The 17,989-nt window shown below is 37.4% G+C and overlaps 1 pseudogene; it reads right to left on the bottom strand.

Annotated features, from left to right (window-relative positions):
- Positions 1 to 667: 667 nt before the first annotated feature.
- On the bottom strand, positions 668 to 16,599 carry LOC147465320 (uncharacterized; annotated as a pseudogene).
- Positions 16,600 to 17,989: the final 1,390 nt, after the last annotated feature.

Genomic DNA, 17,989 nt, shown 5'->3' with positions numbered 1-17,989 from the left:
TGTCAATTCACTTTCGTCCAATTAATTTTGTCAATTTTGTATCTTTTTTCTGCAAAGAATACTATGCATGATGGAGTTAATGTTTATATTGTCTTGTGGTTGACTACTTTAATTCGGTCTATATCCTGCACTTTCTGTCAAAGGTGAATCTGTGTTTATCTTGGATTCATTTAGGTATACTTTATTCTGGAAACATTCAATATGGTTGATGGGTGGCAAGGCATTCAATGCTCTGCCACCCAAACAATTTTACTCTTGGGCGTCGATATAAGAGTCTCTATATAAGGTTCTGCAACAACGCTACGAGCATCGCTACAAAAGGACTGCAATTGTCGCTATAGGTGTCGCTGTATGAAAAGATATATAGCCACACATATAGCAACGTTCTCGCAACAACATTTTTAGCGACGGTGGTAGCGATCTTGGGGAGTAAAAAACCCAATCTATTTCTGTCGCTAATAGCGTCACAAGCGCACATAACCTCTTGTAGTGTATCGCATCAAATTCAAAGACAATAACACTGGAAGAGTTCTACTGCACAACAAGAGTTAGATTCATTGAGATTCAATAGAACCAGAGATAGTAACGTTTGGGTTCTTAATGATCAGACAACAAATAGTTAAAGTGTATGCACGTACATGAGCTACACACTTTTACTTGATATTTTCTACATAAACTTCCCGAGTCCTTTCATGTATTCCTCTTCTTCTGAAGCTCCTTTTGATGTATTTTCTTGTTCTTGAAACCTTTTAAACTCACAATGTCGTAGAAAATGTCTTTTTCCACCAGGTGTCAGCCTATTTTGGTCTTTTTCTCCAATAGAAAGCACATATTCTGTGTAAGTTAGATAATGTCCAACTAAAGATCCTTGCAGACCATGGACATAGACAAAAATTTTGATTATAGTATTTCTTTCAAGCACAATGACTTTGTTGCTATTTGCAGGAACAATATAGCCACCAAGATACCTTAACAATGTTTGCAAATCAAAAATTGATATTTATGCATTAATGGAATACTTTGAATGGAATAATATATTAAACTTGAAAGCGGTATCTCTACTAAAGTCAAGCTCTCTTGATCCTCTCGGTCTCTTCAAAAAGTCATTCTTGTGTGCTTGTACCTTCAAACAAAAGAAAAATAGATTAATTAGTAATGACAAATAGCTTAAAGAGATATACAAAAAAAAGTGAAGAAGACTTACTCTAATGTTTTAATCATAGACTAGTTGTTTTTCATTCCAAATGTTGATCAATCCCTCGATCTTCTCCTGGTTTTGTGGGTCTTCTACAATTGGAATGGTAACATGAGATCCTCTTGACTCTGCATCATTGTCTTTTTCACTTGGAGAGTGGGGATCCTTAATAGTTTGTTGTGCCAAGAGAAAATCCTCTTTAGTAGGTTCACAATATTCCAAAGCTTTATCAAACCATATTCTAAGAGGTTTAGCTGAGCCAAAACATGTTTCATGTGATTAGGATGTAGATTCTTGCTCCACAAAGTCTTTATATTTCATTGGCTCATCATTAGTACCCACATTGAAATTCCATCTTTGAGCAAGAATAGCAAGCATTTCATCTTCTCTCAGATTAAAATCTCTTTGAACATTAGTCAATAGAACATACTCACATTCATTAAGAGAGAAGGTCCGAAGAATACGTATAGGTAAGTGTTCCACATGCTTACTTAGGCTCTCAAAGATCTTGGTGTCTGATCTAATAATTGCAAGATCAAGATTTTTAGATTCATGTTCCTCTGATAGCACGTTGATCTCTTCTTCAAATTCAACATCCTCATTGACTTTCCAATGATAGCACTATTAGTCTCTTCCTCCTCAAGTTCCCCTTCATCGTCTCGAATAAAAAACAAATACACTAAGAAGGCCTCATTCCTCTTAAGGAGTCGACACTTATCCTTTCACTTTGGACAATGAAAGAGAATATATTCTCAAGAATTGCAACATATTTTTTGTTTAGCCTTGAAGTTGCTGATGGAAAATCTTTTATAAGATCTATTGCATGCCCATAAACTTATGTAAGGTAGGCTACCTCTCTTGCCGTAACCAACTGCTCACAATCTAATGCTTGCTTCTCTAGGAAAGATGAATGAAAGGATAATATTTTTGAGATATCAAGAGGAGTTACATTAAACATTTTGTAATAGAGATCATAATATTCAAGGGCTTTGGTATCATAGATAAGCTCTATAAGCAAACTCTCTAGGTCCTCTATTTCTGTCACAAAAACCAATACAAGATTTATAAGTAAAAAATTATTTTTCTTAGTTAGCCATTTTAGTAGCACAAAGTTACCTGTTTAAGTTTTCTTTTTCTCAGGCTCTTCCAAATCATCCATATATAATTGAGGACTTCGCTTTGGAAATATCATCTTGGTTTTCTAGCATAGCCATGGTCTGCCACACAAGAAATAGAGATAATTATTCTTTTTTCTTAGCCAATATTAAAGGCTTCGAACCATATATAAATATATAGATATTTATTTACTCCTTGCTAGTTGTACCATACATCCTTTTTATGTAAACAATTTGGTTCACTCATTGAAATTAAATAAATTCATATACAAGAAATGTCAAAGATAAAGACCCAAATTTACATATCCTATGGTAATTGCATGTTATATTCATGCTAAAATGTCCTTTCCTACTCTACTTTGCAACCAATAATATTGACTAAAACTAGATACTCCAAAACCCCCCATGGACAGATACCACTAGACTTATACGTCATGATTTGATCCAACTAGATACTAGATGCACACTAGGATTTGATTAAATAGGTGTGGATGACGATGAGATGATGATTTTCAGTATGACTTTTTAGTCTTTTAGTTTTATCCTTTCACTTTACTTCATTTCATTTTATTTTTGTACCCAGACATTAAATTAGATCCACATAAATTGTATCAGTTTGGTCTCATAGGTCATTTTGAAGTAATAAAAATATTTTTTGTATATTGTTATTGCTTTTACCTAGCTTCAATGCTACATCGCTTTTATATTTAGCAAAAAAAAAGAGATGCACCTATTGTGCAAAAAAAGCCTCTCTCTCTCTCTCTCTCTCTCTCTCTCTCTCTCTCTCTCTCTCTCTCTCTCTGGGGGTGCACTATGTAATCATGTTAATGTATAACGTGAGTTCAAAAGGAGGGGTTTTAGAATGCAAAAAAATTAGGCAATTTAACAGAGATTTATTGAATAAGGAGTTTTTATATTATATTCAATTTTGAAAAAAATTCCTAAAATAAGGGGTCATTCTATTCTTTCAAACATGTTAAAGGAGGGGTTTTTGTAATACCCCACGAATGCATGTTGGAGAGGGGGAATGAGCAACACACCTGATACACAAACAGTGGCCCTTATATAGCTCAAGGTATTCACAACACCCCTGTCCTCTCAAAAAACACCTTAAAAAACAATGGCTCACACTAGCAGGGCCTTGCTTGGACTTTGCCTAACGCACACACGACCTGCAAAATTGCTAGACAGTGATCACACCGATCTTTCTTGCTTCCAGCTCTTCCACAACTCAATACCTCTCTCTCTTTCTCTCTCTCACACACACAGGCGGCCCAAGGGGGACGCACATGCTCACATACACTAGCACCACACACCCTGGAGACGAGCAAAGAAGAAAAGGGGGAAGGGGGAAAAGACAACGCCAAAATCGGCAATGATAGCTTCTCCTTCAAAGAAAAAAACCATGTACAAGATCTGTACAGTGTGCTCTAGGCCGCACCATGGCCATCACTGTTTCACACAGAGAGGCACACACCTCCCTCCAAACTCGACTACGTAGACACACAGCTCGACAAAAAATCAACCATTGGCTTTGCTCCAACAAAAGCTCCGTGTCTTGGTAGTGCTTGCTAGCCGCCTTCTCCACGAGGCGCTCGAACTTTTTGAGCCACTGCACAGATGACACTCTTCTACGGCGGCTTCGATCACCGAGCGCACCAATATTTCCTTCCTCCTCCAATTCTCCTTCTCCTCCGAAGCCAAAAGGAAAACACCCTTCGCCCGAAACCGCTGTCCCTCACCTTTTTTTTCCCACTTTCTAAAACAATTATCTTGAGCAATAGCGTCGGGCACTATTGCTTTCTCAATCCAAGCCTTCTTTATTTCTTTTGCCCTCTTCCTTGTGAGCTTAAGTTTCTTTTCCTTTCTTCCAAGTCCAGCCTTCCCTTTTCTTCTTTTATTTACAACTAAGAGGACTTAAGCATTTGATTCGAATGTCGTCGGTGCTCAGGTTCACTCAATAAGCTCTTCGATCATGCCACATGGGAGATACACCTGCAAAGCACTTCATCTTCAGACAATCATAACTTTCACACCGGGACTCCGTTTGAGGAGTCCTGTGGACCAACTTGTAGAGGATCTCAAAGACCATATTCTTGAGCATCAAATCGGCATCTTGGGCACCTTTACCTATCACCCAAATTGGACCAGTCTGGGGCCTTTTTGGCCTAAAAAATTGCATTGCATATACATCTCTGCTACCACTTGCCTGCCCAGGGCCTTCATACCTTCTTTAGCCCTTTGCCATGCACCTGTTAGCACCCTTTGCATCACATAGCACACTTTTTAGTGCGGACCAACTTTGGTTGCACCAACGTTATAGAGGGGGTACTAATGGTGAACTCTCTCTCTCTCTCTCTCTCTCTCTCTCTCTCTCTCTCTCTCTCTCTCTCAGACACACACACACACACACACACACACACACAAAAAGGAGATGCACCTATTATGCAAAAAAATCCAATTCTCCAAGGAAGGATTGGTTTTTTTTTGCAAAATAGGTGCATCTCTCTCTCTCTCTCTCTCACACACACACACACACACACACACACACACACACACACACACACACACACACACACACACACACATCTTTTTCAGGTCTCTCTCTCTCTCTCTCTCTCACACACACACACACACACACACACACACACACACATCTTTTTCAGGTCTCTCTCTCTCTCTCACACACACACACACACACACACATCTTTTTCAGGTCTCTCTCTCTCTCTCTCTCTCTCTCTCTCTCACACACACACACACACACACACACACATACTCACACACACACACCCCTTCAAGAAATCCATCAAGACCTTGCTGTGCTACAAACAACGACAAAGTAGTTGAGTGTTTAATTTCATTGTAGATGCCACTACAGGATTACACAAAGCTTGACTTGCTGTAGTTCAGAATGGATATGATCGAGGATATAGTAGATATTATTTTGATAAGAAGGTGGGAGAAGGAAAAGAACTTGTCGAAATCTAACGAGCCTAAAGGTCAAGGTGAGGCCTCTGACGAAGACAGAGAGGAAGAGCTAAGCTAAAAAAAGCTGCACAACAAAGAAAAAAAGTGCCATTGATTTAAATTTGGAGGATGTTCCATATCTTCCACATGATGGATTGGAAGACATTGACTAGGAAGTTTTAGATCCTCAAACAAGTGACTTCCCTTTACCAAGATCCCAAGCTCATGATGGTTTAGCTTCCAAAAATCTAAAGATCTCCAAAATAGTAGATCAAAGCGAAGAAAAGAAGCATAAGATTCAATATGACAATGCAGATATCGAACATGAATAGACTAGTTTAATTTGGATTTAAAGATATTTGCTATTAATTTCTTTGTAAAGAAAACTTACTCATATATGAAAACTATGTGAATCAAGTTGTGTTGAAGACTTTCACAACTCATTTGGCTCTCTCTTCTTTTAGAAATCTGCATTGATTTTTTTAAAGAATTTTCTTTAAATAAAATAGAAAGTAAAAATATCTTACCTTTTATCCATTGATTTCAAATACAAAGTTCTTTGGAAGATCCACTTTATCCTCTGTGATTAAATCTTGTATGAGTTGTGAGAGAGTACATCGTTGACCTATTGATATACTTGTTTGAAGTTGCACATCCATCCAAATGTCCACTTGCTTCAACTGATTTTCTTGCATGCATTCTAGATCATGATCGAGTGGTATCCAAACACCTCTCACTCTATGAGATTGATGATAATAAAATGATAAAATAAAATTTTGAGATTTTATCATGTATTTAACATTTACAAATTGCAAATCAACTTTGCATTGAATTCCTTCATTGATTTTGCAATCCATCCCTTATCCAAAATCTCCAAAATAGTATCATAATCGATACTATTACAAACTAGCATGGTATTTTTTAATTTGATGGTCTCACTGGTTGCAAAGAAATCAACAAAAACATGAATGGGCATGCACATCTTGATTTTCACTATCGACTCTAGCAACTCCTGGCTTCAGTCCTCTTTGAGCTTGAATAAAAAGTTTAAGACGATAAGATTCAGTAATCTCACTTGTTGGAAGAGGCCAATCAATACTAGTGAATGCTGATAAAGAGATAATCTCTAGTGTTCCAAAAAAATGATCATAGAAAAATACTCCCAATTCCGCAAGTTGCCTATTTGTTCTTTCTTGATATTGTTGGTTGCCTATGAATGAATAATAAACATTGAAAACACCAATGACGAACTCAACTAATTTCAATTCCTCCTAAGAGGAAGGATAAACATCTGCAAAGTTAAAAAAATCCAACATAAAGAACTAAAAATCTACAATGTAAAAGAAATATAGAATGAAGACTTTTCCCATAGAATACAAAACAATACAAAACTAAATCAAATGAACTTACAATTAGGTTTGTTTATCAAAAGATAGATTGTCCATTCACTTTAAATAAGTTCTTTATGCATATATACATGCTGAAAAAGAACTTTTTTAACACTTCTTTTGCTCTCATTGACTCTAAAGTCTTTTACTCTTCCTTTCCATGAAGCCAAAAATTCATTTGAGCTCGTTCTCTTTCTCTTTCTTGATTGAAGTAATATCCAAGAGCCTTTTGTTATTTCAAGTGGTATCCATTGGTTTCGCTCATCAAGGGTGTTTGAAACTATAATAGACTGAATAGTTTCTAGTGGCTTTCTAGATCTCTCCATAGAAGCTATAAAGAGTATAAATTATAGAGAAGTCGTTTGTAGTCTTTCATAAAGAGAGGAGCCGGTGAACAACTCCGTGTAGATGGATGGGTGACTTTATTGTAGAATGGAACTTGAGTACTGACCTAAAAGAATTGAAGTGCATGTTTGGTGTATGTGGAGGTGCCAATACCAAGTATCCATGTTTGTATTGCATGGCAAGCACTGGAACAAAAGGATGGCTTGCAAAACACGAGGTTGGAAAACCACTATCGAGAAATAGTGTGAACGTCATCGACTACCCATCGTATTCTATGATTTGGGATCCAATTCTAATAATAGATTTAAAAAATGTACATATATGTACAATGCATGTAGAGATTAGAATCTTTCACAAATTGCTTCGACTCCATCTTGATTATGCATGTTCTATTAAGCCAAGTAAACTTGCAGACGAGTGCATAGAAAAATGCAAGGCTTTGCTCTCTTGAATGGGTTTTCATGGTGGTCAAGTGCATCTGAAAAAGATCCTACTCTTTCAAAAGGAACGAGTGATGTTTTGCAAGATGTTTCAATGGGTGGAGCAAAAGCCAGAAGATTTTTTAGCAACCATGACAACAAACAAGTTGACGCTATGTGGAACTACTGGAAGGATCTTTGTGTAATAACAACCAATGTCAAAAGTAGACCAGATGTAGCCAACAAACGCATGGAAGTATGGAAGAAGCTCGATAATTTTTGAAAGTTTTGAGACAACAAGTTGCTCTGCTACTTATGCAAATGACTTTTAAAAGACAATAAAGCTTTCAATAACTACTGTCACAGATGCTTGGGGTGCAAAAGAAATCACATATTACTTGGTGAGTATTCACTTACTTTTTAAAGTCTGGATAGTATGTTTTTACATTGCATCCTATGAGTTCAACTAACCTTTTTTCTTAATTTTTAGCATATTATGTACCTGCATGGACCATATTTTGTAAAATAAGGACCCCTTGCAACATGGAATACTAAGGGAATGGAAAAATCTCACTATCAAGCGAGGACTTCATTTTTCAGATGTACGGAAAGGGAGGGGGACAAAGAAGGAGCAATGCGCTAAAGGAATTATTCAATTGGTTCTATAGGAGGCAATTACAATGGATGAGATCAAAAAACCATGCTGCTCAACCACAAATGGAGATTAATGCTTCACTTTTTTGAAAGTATTTTCTTATAGACTTTATGAATGATAGCTACATTGCAGCTGAATTTGCTCACTGGGTCACACTGATGAGCAAAGATTTTGTGCTTGTGTCAAGGCTGAGGTACAAGTTTGATAAGGCTCTTGAGCTTATTCCTAGTGAGAATCTTAGGGCCTTCCAAATTTTAAATATCCCCCCTTCCAGGAAACAAAAGAATTTAGGGGTTGTCATTGAAGATGTTACATATTAGTATCAGACAAGAAAGGCCCAGGATATCAAAGCAGGATATCCTGCTTTGAAGATGTTACATATTAGTATGAGAAAAGAAAGGCCCAGGATATTAAAGCAGGCAAGGAGGTTGAGAGGGAGCAAGACATGATTTCACAGGATGCTATCCTTACAGAGCAGGCAGAAATTTTAAGAGCATCCATCTCTCTCGTTTATGAAAAAGTGACTGGCCAAATGGTTGTGGATGTCTCCATGTGTGGGGATAACGAGGTGTACTGTGACATATTCCCTCAAGACACAAGTATGCTTGTAAACCCCAACATTGAGCTTGGAGATATTGTGCTCTTTATCTGTCTCAGGTATGTGTTGCCCCTTTGCTAATTAGTGCATGTGCGCCTACAAGGGCCTCATTGGGGGATGTTTTTTCTTTGACTTTAGGTGTCTTATGAGAGATCTTCTAGCGGCTATAGCTATGCAAATTTCCATACTTGATCCTCTAGTGATACAGTGCCTATTTAACAAGCAAGGAAGAGTTTCAAGTTTTTTTGAAGATTTTGACATGCTAACCTGCAATTACATAATATACCCCTATGTTGAAGGGTAAATCTTAAATCCTAACAATGTACAATAATATGTGGTATTCTTAGCTAATTGTTATTTTTTTGCAGAGGACATTGAAGTCTTATTATGATCAATCTTTTGGCTAAAGATATTATATTTATGAATTCATTGTCAAGTAACCATGGGAGAAGTAAACTGTAAGTATAAAGCAAGATGTATGCTTGATGTCCCATTGTTTTCTATTAGTACCATTTTGATTGATGGCTTCTTGCAGTGCTGCCAAACTTATCGTTGGTCACTTGAGTACCACAAATAATGATTACAATATAGAAGGTTTCAAGTACTACAATCAGAAAGTGATTTTACAAACAGACTCAACATCTTGTGGACGGAGGGTGCTTGACAATGCATGGAGATATCTTGAGTCAAGGTGCAGGATGACTACACTCACTATAAGTGTGTATCTCATGTGCCATTGATTTGTTTTGACTTCCTAACTATGTACGTACTCATGTCCTTTATTTTCTTTTTCTATTTTTTGTAGTTGCATGAATATCCAGAGTCTTGGGTCACATGGGTGAGAGAGAAGATTGTTTCTATGGTTTTGGAAAGATCATTAAACCTAAATGATCCAGACTCTCCTATGGCACTAGCTACAGATGAAATATAGTCTCCTTTGCCACCAAAGAAAGATATATCCACCAAGGGTTTGGATGAAAAGAAAAGGGATCACAAGAAGAAGAGTCCTGCAAAGAAGATCCATACAAAGAAGAGTCCTACAAAGAAAACCCATACAAAGAAGAGTCCTACAAAGAAGATCCATGCCAAGAGGAAGAGCCCCACCAAGAAGAAGAGCCCTGCAAAAAGAAAAGCAGATACAAAGGGCCATCCATTCCACTCACTATTGAAACTCAAGATTCAAAGGTGTCGTTCAGCTAGGAACAGTAAGGGAGAGGCACCTAGCTCACCTTTCAAGCTACCATTCATGTTGCCAAAGAAGGTTGCCAAGTCACCCAAGCCAACCATTCCTTAGGAGCCCAAAGCACCAACCCTTGCCAAGTCCCTCGTGCCAAGCCCTAAGGAGCCCCAAGTCACCACCACCCCCTCCTGAACTGACTTCACCCCCTTCCAAACACAAAAGAAAAAGGGTCTCAGAGCATGCAAAATCCTCTGAGGAAAAAAGAAAAGTGGAGTTTCATGATTGATTACTCCACAAAATTTATGTACACTTTTTTTTATTTTGTCCATACGAACATATACCCTTTGGTGGTCCATAATTTTGTACTTCAAATACTTATTACCAATGATTCGATTCTTAAATGTGTATCATGGTGTAATGTCAGTTTAAAACAACATAAATAATGATCACAATAGGGTAGAAAAGACAAATATATTTCAAAATGCAATGATTACAATATTGAACTTGTTTTTTCAAGTCCTTGCAAGTGGCTCAAATACAACTCTTTTTGGGGGAAGGCATGTGATACAAGAGATTGAATTCTCCATCCTTGTGATCACCACAATTCCATCCACTTTGAATCTATACTCAGGAGATGTTTCATCAAGAAACTCAATAGATTCTCTAACATCCTATAGTCTCCAATTTGTTGTTACTATAAGGCTTCTATGCTCAGTGTGTGGATGGACTGTGACCTTTAGTTCAAACTCTGGACAATTTTCCTCATAGTCGAGAGGAACCCAAATACCTAATTTTCTTCTCCATCTCCTATAGTCATAGCCCAGAACTAATGATTGATGACATAGTTGAGATGAGATAGACATAGAATTTGGGCTTACTCTACAACTAATATTATCTCCAATATGGATTTTTTTTTTGGTACTCCATCCATCTCCAAGTACATTATCCAGTTCAATCATAGAAAGTCTTCTATTAAGCCACATCGTCTTTGTCCTCTGCAAGTCCATTTTTTTGAAACATGCCACAAAGACATGTATAGGCAAGAACCATTGAACTTTAATCCTTCTTGATGTCCTGCCGGGTGACATAGCTTTAAGGATGTCTTCTTTGATCTTGGATTTAAATCTTGATATAGTACATGCATCATCAGGAGCTTCCCAGTCAAGTGAACTTATATTATGATGGAAATGGGTAACTGATGTAGTTCTCCATATGCACCTTGTATTCTGCAAAATAGACAAAAAAATCCATTGTTTTGTAAAAAAAGGTGTCTCGTCATCATACATAGCATCTGCAATCCCTTTATGCATTGCTTTGAACGTCCCACTTAGACTCTCCACAGGCTGCCATTCCACAGTTGTTGAAGGAAATATATATGAAATGGAGTCAAAAAATGAGAAAAAACAATGGGAGAATGAAAAATTCATTGTATTAAATAGATTTTTTTTTTTTTTTACTTACAATAAGATGACAGTGTGGGATGTTCATCCAAGTCTAGCACCATATCCTTGGCCACATTAGGAAATTTTTGAACTCATTTTTGGGCCTTTTAAGAGTGCCACATCATCAAAGTTGTACAAAAGAAAGCAACCTGGTAGACCCCTCTAAATATTGCTCAGAACCCCATGATATGACCTATCATTGGAAAGTTCTTGAAAAATGGATTCTAAAGAGACAAGGTCCGAAAAGTTTGGATGACTTCTATGAAAGTTATGCCATTTTTTTTCAATCAGCCAGGTTTTGTTACCGTTACGGTAATCTAAAATCACCTTTTTCTAGATCTACATGAAGGCAATGTCCGATACATGCATGCTATATATCAATAGATAGCATTTGAAGAGTAGATTCTAAATATCCAACCTCCGAAAAGTTTGGATTATTTGCAAAAAATTTACCAATCCCCATTTTTTGAAAGCTATGCCACATCAACAATTCTTACAAGGCCCATTTTTGAGTCCAAACTTTTCCTAATGTGTACACATGTTGAACCTTAGCTAGCCAGATGATTTTCGATCACTCTGAAACCAAGAACATGACCTTTACAATGGTTTTTTACTTCATCACATTTTAGTTGCATGAAGGAAACATTGTTACCGAGTCATTCACACAAAAAGATATGGGTTTCCAAAGAGCATCCTCTCTAACGTTATGAAAGTCACAAGAAGTTATGTTTTGTGAAGGGCGACTGCAAAAGATGCCATGGAAACTCAAAGATTAGAAAAGAAAGAGAAAATACAGATGAAAAGACAAACCTCTCACAAAATAGAGGGAAAGTGAAAAGGTATACGTTTGAAAAAAGTAGGTGATTTGTCACTAATAGCCTTTTTTTTAGAGCCTTCTCACATAGATTTCGTATCTTTTGACAACGATCTTGTGAAATATAAAATAGAATAAAAGATGATCCTTCATTACTTTGGGCCGCAAAGTTAATGAGCTTACTCGCCGAAAGCACCTAAATATAGCAGTTTCAGCCTTATGATCAAGACATTTAGCCGCTCTCCATCAAAATAGGACCACCAGAACCGAAGTTAGAGGAGACAAGAGTGCCATACTTTTGTATACATGGATTAACAAACAAACCTTTTCTAGCCATTTTTGGCCTTAATGTTAAGATCAACTTGGAACACGAAAAGATCAGGTTTTCATCCAATCCTCTTGTGTTTCCTTACTATGAGTGCTTCTTTGAATGAGAAGAATCTAAGAAAGCTTTGCTTTTACTCAAAACTCTACAAAATCACAATCATGAGATTACATTCATTACATTTTCTTTAATAAGGTAAATTTAAAGTTTTTCTTTCTATCAGTTGTTTTTTTCTTAGAAAAAATAAAATCTTTTTCATAATATGAAAGAAAATATCTCTGTCATGGTGCCTACCATTTGATTGGTGGCGTTGAATTTTTTCTCAATTCTTAAAATGTCCTCAAGAGACCCCAAAAATTCTCTAATGCCACCTCACAAGCTTCATCAAACAAAACCTTGTCTTCCTCTAGCAAGCCCAACATTTCAAGGATTGTTTGCTCAAGTTTCCTAGCAATGCCATTGTATCAGTTGTTGACTTTACAGAGAATTATTCTTTTAAAATTCGGAATGAGATTCAATCAATGTATTGGTGATCTACTCAAGTCACAATACTTATGCACACTAATTATGTAAGAAATATAGTAGGTGGTGTTGAAAAGATGCTAAACTTTTACATATTAAATGACATGCATCATGATACATTGTCTATACAACATTGTTTTATGCTTCATGACAACTGGCTAAAACAACATGGACATTGTTTGCAACACCATTGTGTGTGATCAAATGGTGTAGCTTCACGATTCAAAGCCCATAGACCTTACTATTTTATGGCTAGGTACTATCATACGACATTCTTGCACATGATACATAACTTCTTAGCATCTATCCATGGAAAATGAGAGCATGATGGGGCAAGGGAAGTCATCAAGAGAACCTTGACGCATGAGCAATTGAGACTTAAAGCATTTCTTACTATAGGTGCAATATCTCTATGAGTTTAATTGTGGCTATGTCAATCACCAATAGAGGTCATGGCTTGGTTTGATAGGTGCTTGTAGATCAGTTGACCAAATTTAACCAAGATGGTTGTTCCTAACATTGTTGACTACTCAACAATGTTGCAAGGAATTGTGATCCATATTTACCAGTCATTTTGGAGAACTGTGTATAAACGGTGGGAAACACAACTCAATACTACCAGTCATCCAAAGAGGATATGCAGACTACAAGTGTTAATCTTGTGATAAAGGATATGCTAAGCATGTACGTTAGCCCCAAGAAATTCAATTAAAAATGTTATCTCTCTAGTTGGAATTTTCTTACCATCAAGAAAAGCATGTTGTGACTAAGGTTTAGTCCCTTCATGTTCATATGACACCGCTCTCAACCTCGATAAAAAATTATAGTGGTTTGTAATGATAACAATTAAAGAACTTATCTTTTGTTGATGAGTTTTCAATGAGCTACTTTCATGGAAAGTGAGAAGAGGTATTCCTTTAGACACCTCTTAGTTGTGATAATTTGTTTAGAATACTGAAGTGAGTTCTTGATGGAGTCTATACACTATGTTGGATATGGGTTGGTTACAATAGACGGTTGCAAAGGGACAGCAATGTGAAAAATCAAGATGTTCTTCTCGATTTCATTAAACCTCCGTGACTACACCGTGTTTTGGTCAAATAAACAGTTGAATCCATGAAGGATGCCACTACAAAAAACATCAGTTTTCTTATGAAGGTATCACCACTTTTAATTTTTAGGATGAAAAGGATTCTCCAAGGGGAGAGTAATGTCAGGCCTAGGGTAAGACCAGGCAGTGCAAGGGCTAGGGCCAAGCACCAGAACTCACATTTGTTCAAGGTGTGTTATATTGTTAGCAAGCTATGAGTCTATATATAGCAAGGTTGGGTGGAGAGTGGCATGTGTTGTTTCTGCACCACCTCCATGTCGAGTGTGACTTAAATAACCAGTACGAGCTTGGTAGTGGGTTTTTTCCATGCCCTCTGTAGACCAAGCACCCAAGCTGTGATATTGCCTTGGAAACCAAGGCATGTGATCATAGATAATGTGCTACACACAAAGCATGCAGACATTAGAGTATCATGTTATCAAACCAATTACAATACCATCATGTAGTGGTCTCCACAGCTTCTTGGAATTTTGTATAGTTTCCATCAATCCATGAATTCAATTTGTAGAGCATGATATTGCATCCAAGGTTTTCCATACCTTCACTTTGCGAGTCTTTGCTGCACCATTGTCTGCATGGTCAACTACAATATTGTGCAGATTTTTCCACCTGTTGTATCTTAATGCTTGTCTTTCTTGTGCACTTTGGCTTTTGGTTTGCCGTCAAGTTGTGGGCACTGAAAGGAAGAGTGGGGCTTTCACACCACCATTAGACAACTTCTTTGGAACATCCCGATCATTTTTCAATCTCTTCTCATCCTGCTCTATCTTAACATGTCCTCCATGCAAGCCCATTTTTGAGAATGCCGTCGCTAAGGTTGAGATTGCCCTTTGCTTTGCAGAGAGAGGTCGAGTGGTCTAGGAAAAACGGATGTAGAGAAACATTAGTTTTTTTATTATTCTACAAAGTGCATGCATTGTGCATATGTGTACTCTAGATAGTGGGATATCCAAAATGGGTCAAAAGTTAGGGTCGCACAGATGCCTATCTAGAGCTCTTCTCCAAAATGGTTTGTCAAGGATGTGAACCCCTCCTATGCAATATAAACAAGGTCTTTTGCTTGTTGCTCCTTTGGAAACGTTGTAGATGCATTTCAAGGTTTTTAGGTTTCCAGCCAAGTGCCACTCTACATTGTAGGATCCCATGCCCTCCACATCCAATTTCTTTTCATTTTTCTGTTCCCTTATTACTTTAGTATGTTTGTTTGATAAAAAATCCAATTCAATATATCGAAGTTCTCAGTGGGTACCTGAAAGGATAATTTTGAACTTTTTATAATACACATTTGAAAGCATTCAACTGAAATATAACGATAAATTATCTTAAACATAATGTCTACGCACCTTGAACATTGCAAGAAGAAAAATAGTATGCTCAGATTGCACACTAAAGTTTTGAGGATCATCTGGTCCAATGATTGCATCTAGAGATCTATTCATAAGTGTGATTGTGACTCAATCATCCTCTGTCTCCTTTACAAGCTCGCACTCATCTAGCTTGATGACAAACTTCAAGATTTCGTTGCACTCTTCAGGAGTAACATCGAACAACTGCACAATGTATGACTGCAGCATGGTCATATCATAAAAAATATTACTATAATTTTCATAGACTATTTCTTCTCGTTTTGGCAATGTGTACGTCGATTCAATGCGGAAAGGTCTTTTTAGCTTCTGAACCACCTTCTCGTTGACTTCCCATCTTGTTTTTTAAATAGAGAAATGGTTTGGAAGTAGCGTGTGCTTGATGCGAAGCTTTTTGACCTATCTTTGCACATATCTGAGTAAGAGGAGTTAGGAATCAAAACCCTTTTCTAGTGGAACAACACTATAAATGATGCTACATACTTGAAAATGGCAGCATATCCCTTATTGGATATACCGAATTCATCCAAAATTGATTGAACGTCCCATTCAAAGAGTTGGTTCTTCTGAAAAAGGCTGCCAAGCTGTTTAGCAATGATCTTATCATAGCGCTTATCATCCAAGAGGCCAGCTACATTTTTGCGATTCAATATGAGCCCATAATGGGCAGAGGAGGTGGTTGTGTTGTGCTCCACTTCCTTATCAAGGTGAAGCAAATATCTACGCAAGCATGTTAGTAGTAAGACATGTGAGAGTTTATGAATATAAACCTAAGAAGGATAGATGAACTCACTTGATGGCTTGCAATCTTTTCGTGATTCCTCCTAAGCCAACTTTCAAGTCCTCAATGTCTCTTAGTTTTCTTTCTCTTTGGCAAAGACCTAGCGCTATTTTTTCTCTCGTTAAGTTGTTGTGTAACCTCCTTGATGGTCTCCTTGATGCCTACAACCTGTTGAGCATAATGCACAGCTTTTTGGTGTAAGCGGGCATTCTCATTGTATACAATATCTCTCTCTTGTTGCAAAACGTCATTTCTTGCAGTCAACTGCTTAGTGTAGCCATACAATCCATGGTGGCCATCTCTGACATATTTCACTAAGGATGTAATATCCTTGAAATTTGGAATGGATTTTTTGATGGTATGCTTTGGATACATTCTGTCGTCCAGTCAAAGGTCCACATTTTTCATGCCTTGCGATCTTAAGTTCTCCTTCAAAGCCTCAAAAAGCGTATGTTTATTTTTTCTTGTAGAGCGGTTCATACTCTCGTGAGAGCTCTATGTGCATGTGATATAAATCTCTCGTATTCCTCATAGAAGTTTTTCGTGGACAAGCTACAAGTGTCGACTGAGACATGATTGATTGAAACTGTGTGCAGAAAGAACTGAAGGCAATAGAAGAATGGAAATTTGAATATCACGTTGTCGTTTGGTGGCACTTTTCATAATATGAAACTACAATATCTACCTCACTCTCAATTCTTGTGTTGTGTGGGACCAAATGCTATGATGTACATAGTGTGATATATGGGAAAACGGATGCCATGGTTGTAGGTGTGTACATACCTTGCCAGGCTAGCGAGGCCAGGGACGTGGCACCGTTGCATGTTTTAAGACATTAAATAATGTCTAATTTTCTTTAGGAATGTAAAAATGTCAAGTGTATCGAAGTGGCACGTTCGTTTTGCCTAGAAAGTTCCATGTGGGCATTCTCGGCCAAAACTAGCAGGTTTCATGCGCGGGCATAAAAGACATGTCCAAAGTTCTTACCAAGTGCAAAATTAACACTCAACATGAAATTTGAGACGAATAGGATTTTTACAAAAATTTAGGGATTTTTCCCATCTCTTTTGGCATTTTTCCGAACAAGAAGGGGCATTTTTGGGCTAAAAATGGCCTTAAAATGGTCAAACATAGCTGAAAATAGCACAAAATTCCACAACAATGATGGGTTTTTTTGTTGATCAAGTTTTGTGGGAAATTTTAGAGCCAAGAATTAGCTCATTTGGGCATATGATCAAGGAGATACAGCCATTTCTTTACAGGGTGCTAGTGCAGTCCCATGTTGCTTCCACTATGGTTGAGATTGTGAGGCCTCCAACTAGGGTTTCCCCTCCTCAAATAACTACTTGGGCTTCATCAATGAAGTACTGAAGCTTCCATGAATTGGTCATGACAAAGAATCAAAGTGTAAATTTAGGGTTTTTAACAGGTCGAACGAGCATTGCATAATTCATAGCGAGGCTACACCTAATCTTCACACACACAAGAGTTTTGAGTTGATCTTGGTTTATTTTCAAAGTGGAGTTTTCATGTCTGGAGATTTTTTCTTTTTTAGTGTGTTTTTGGCTTCAAATCATTTACGCCTTGCTTGAATTTTCTACGAATCCTCACAATCAGAGGCTCGGTGCTTTCCTAGTCACACTGCACACTTCTTGACACATTTTTGGTGAACTCGACGCAAAGTAGGCTAGGGTGAGGGTTCAAAAGCTTCATTGAATGTATAAAAAAAAATATTGAAATATATGGAGAAACAAGAGCAACAGGG

The sequence above is a fragment of the Adiantum capillus-veneris genome, chromosome 1 (assembly GCF_014529385.1).
Source record: "Adiantum capillus-veneris isolate H3 chromosome 1, ASM1452938v2, whole genome shotgun sequence".
Lineage (NCBI taxonomy): Eukaryota > Viridiplantae > Streptophyta > Polypodiopsida > Polypodiales > Pteridaceae > Adiantum > Adiantum capillus-veneris.
Note: the sequence above shows the minus strand (reverse complement) of the source record. Positions and strands in the feature narration are given on the sequence as shown.